We start from the raw sequence: 4,017 nt of genomic DNA, 5'->3' as shown, positions 1-4,017 counted from the left end.
TAGAGATAGATAGAGATAGATAGAGATAGATAGAGATAGAGATAGAGATAGAGATAGAGATAGAGGAGAGAGAGAGAAAGAGAGAGAGAGAGAGAGAGAGAGAGAGATAGAGATAGAGATAGAGATAGAGATAGAGACAGAGATAGAGGAGAGAGAGAGAGAGAGAGAGAGAGAGAGAGAGAGAGAGAGAGAGAGAGGAAGAAGAATGAAGCCAGGAATTCAGGGATGGAGAGAGGGAAGAACAAAAGGAGTGATGGCAGATTGCTCTTTCTTACAGTAAAATACCAACTAATAAGGATATAAATATGGAATTAGTAACCTATCTTTAATAATCAATGGATGCTAAAATAGTGAGTAATAATTTGCTGAAGAGGACATTTCAGTCTCATAGAATCTTACCATAAATTACTTATTCATTACTAAGTGGAAAATGGCAACTTAACTAGGGAAAAACCTAGGAAATGCCACCCCTAACCCAAAATATGATAATTAATATGTTCAATATAGAACAAAGCACCAACCCTTGTCTCTTGATAAAATGTGCTAGAAAAAATACACCTTTTTGTGATAACCTTGCCAAAGCTGAACAAATGACTATGCTATTAGTTCAAACATCTTGATGCAAAGAAATCATTCTTACTTTCATGTTGCTCCCTGACAAACTTTTCAGTCTCATGTGTTGGAAAATACATACCTGTTGAAATACTGTGAGATGAAGCAGGTAGAGAGGAATCCTCAAAGACTCTTGGCATTCCAAAATAACTGTGCCTAAGGGCAAAACGTAAAACTTAATACTGTGAGATGACTGTAAGTAGATGAAAGGGCTGGAGACATGACAATTAAGAAAGAGAACAGAAATGAACAGCAGAGTAGATTGACAGAAGACCATGGTTCTTCTACTCTTACATCTTTTTTTTCTTGTTTTATCTATTCAGATTCTAGATCTTCTGCTTAGATATTTTATTTTATTTTGAATGGCAAACGTATTAACGTGTTCTCTCCTATTTTTCTTCTCTCTCACCCTCAACCTGTTGCACATATTCCAGTGCCCCATTGGTTCTATCAGATATTTAATCTTCCAACATGTTAAATGTGTTCGTGTTTTTTATTACTTTTCTAACATTTGTCTTGTTCAACCCTAGATCCCAGTTATTGATGAAATCGCTTCTTACATCAGTATTGCTATTATAGATAGTTGTCAAGAGGTTTCAGTATTATTTGTTTTTCTCATTTTCTAATTGAAAGTATTTCAACATATTATATATTATTCTTCTGGATTACATGCCTGTTTTTGAGTATGTATACTTTGCTACTGCAAATTGTGGAACATTTTAACCTTAATCCCAAGCCCAACGAAATAATTTTTAAATAAAAGTAAAGGGAGTAGAATCTTTCACATTTTTTAAAAAACAGTGAAATCATATAGGTACTGTGTTTTATCTCCACCTTTAGATTTAGAATGACAGGTATAATCATATATCAGAGGTTTTGTTAGCAAATACTGAAACATTCATAAAATATATGTTGGCGCATAAACATTTTTATTTATTCTATACTGTTATCAATATAAATCAAGGTTTAACATGCATGAAGCCAAAACAACCAACAATGCCAGATACTGAATTTATATCATACTGTCCTTTGAACACCCATCAGGAATAAACTTCTGAATGTAGACACCATGCAGTGCAATACATTTGTAATTAGTACTCTTGATACTTCTGTTCAAAAGGAGGCAATGGAGATGTTTTCTAAACATGATCTTTTGATGAAAAAATAAATATATTTAAACAATTTATATGAATACAAGCATGTCCTAGTTTAATAAGAAAGATTTCAAATCAAAAGCCTTTGATGTAGAATACTATAAAAGAACCAGATGTTTTCTAATTATACTCTAGTATACAGGTTATTCAGGACTCCTTTTTTATTATTATTATTTTTAGAACCTGTTAGAGACCCTGATTTTTCCATGGTGGCAGTCACGTGTCATTAACCCCATAGATGTTCTTACCCACCCTCTTTGGCACACAATCATAACCCCCAACTCTTCCTCCTGAAGAAAAATTCTTGCCTCTTCTGAAAAACATCCTTGACTAAATTTTCTCTGAAATTGGCTAAACTTCATCTGATGCTCTTCTCCTAAAACCCTATAAATAATCCCATCCTCTTTCTCAAGATTTTTCCTTGAGAGTCAGTCTTCTCATATCCAGCATTTTTTTAATTTGCTTATGTTAATGGTACTCTGGTTACTTTTCTTCTGTAAAATGAACCACTGTGTCTGTGTATATTGGTATATGTATGTGTGTGTGTGTGTGTGTGTGTGTGTGTGTGTGTGCCTATAATAAAAGTTTGTCACAATGTTTTAAAGTGAATGAAGTGTTTAGCCTTATATTTTCCATTGAATTATTACAACAAAGGATGAATTTCCCCACCTGTGTTAGAGAAGGAAATCTAGGTCTAGGTGCAATATATGGTAGAGGAGAACAGGAGGTTCTCTAGGTAGTTGGGCACACGACAATCCTAGTCCTTAAAACAGGGAATTGGGAAGTAGGAGAAGGTTTGAATAAAATGTGAGTTAAGTTTGGACATCACAAGTCTGAAGTCACTCCTCTGAGATATCTAAGTTCAGATGCAAATATTTGGATGTTTTGTCTGAGGATCAAGAGTTAGATTCCAGAGATTGGAAGTCTTCATCAAAAAGATAGAAATTGGAAATCTTGGCCTACGAATTTTACTATGTAGTTTAGTTTTAAAAATGAATTATAAATATAGTCTAACATAGCTCAAGGAATCTTAGGCCATATTACACCTGCACAAATAAACATAAAAACCCTGGTATGATTGTTCTACTGTATCCTCTTACAACAAATGCAGTAAAAAGGGTCATAACAAAGAGCTTGTTATCATTCCTACAACAGTGGGCCTACAACATGCTTAATCATTACAATCAACCTTTCTTTTCCTATAAATTATAAAGATTCCTGATCTCCTCAATCAGATTATGATGTTTCACATTAGGATTTGTGAAATGGTCAAAGCTGTACCTTTTGTAAGTTATGGACCTAGAACTACTAAAATCATATGTGATTATGTCAATTATTTCCATTTCCTGGCCCAATATCTTAGCCTACTTCAAAAGTTTGGCTAAATATTGAATTTGATAATCATCCTTTAAGGGACTATGCTTCCATTTTGAAGAGGCTTAAATCTCTGATAAATAATATACTTAGGATTAACTATTTCATAATCCAGCCTGTTCCTAAACCAGGATTTAGATGGCCCATTTGAAAGAGAAGTTCTCCTTAACATTGAAATCTTTCTACTGAGAACTCTAACAACTTACCTTATTCTCTATTTAATCCCATAATCCCCCAGTTGCTTCCTATGGAGGGCTTGGATCCCTTTGTTTCATTTGCATTTTCCATAAGATACAATTTGAGGTAACTTTTCCCAGAAATCCACAGTGAATTTGGCTCCCTACAGCAAATTTTATGAACTGTAGAGCTTGCATATATTTCCTATGAGTAACTAGTCATACTATTTGCAGAAAGTACCTCAACCAACAATTCGGGATCAGCATCTTAAGGCTGAAGGTTATATCATGACAGGGAACCATGTCTACATAGGAAATTTACCAAAGACTAAACACTCCTCTTCCAGAATGCCACAAAATAAATTTCTATAAGAACTTTTCCTTCAGACTATAACATTATTTTATTAATTTTGCATTAATCTATTACTTTCAAAAGTCAATCATTTACAATAATTTAAACTTCTTTTCAGATTATAAAGGCAAAATAATTTCACAGACTTCTGTGCTTTTTCACAGACTCCTTTTAACTCATTCTCATTTCATTTTGCAATGCCTCAGGATGGCTGTGTGCTAATTTTGCCAATTGTTTCCCACCAGATCTAATTAGTCAAGGTCACTCAAATGGTGGTCAAGGTCTTGCGCTAACTCATATTCCAGTAGAGTTCCTAGCTCTTCTTTAAAATGTGTGTGTACTTTCTCCA

At 34.0% G+C, this 4,017-nt stretch overlaps 1 non-coding gene across 1 annotated transcript; it reads right to left on the bottom strand.

Moving 5' to 3' along the window:
• Positions 1–1,553: 1,553 nt before the first annotated feature.
• LOC118725121 lies at positions 1,554–1,691 on the bottom strand. Its single transcript, XR_004989863.1, has one exon. It is a non-coding gene; the product is annotated as a small nucleolar RNA SNORA8 (small nucleolar RNA).
• Positions 1,692–4,017: the final 2,326 nt, after the last annotated feature.

Source organism: Pipistrellus kuhlii, unplaced genomic scaffold (genome assembly GCF_014108245.1).
Source record: "Pipistrellus kuhlii isolate mPipKuh1 unplaced genomic scaffold, mPipKuh1.p scaffold_m20_p_2, whole genome shotgun sequence".
Classification (NCBI taxonomy): Eukaryota; Metazoa; Chordata; class Mammalia; order Chiroptera; family Vespertilionidae; genus Pipistrellus; species Pipistrellus kuhlii.
This window is presented reverse-complemented; position numbering and strand designations above follow the sequence as displayed.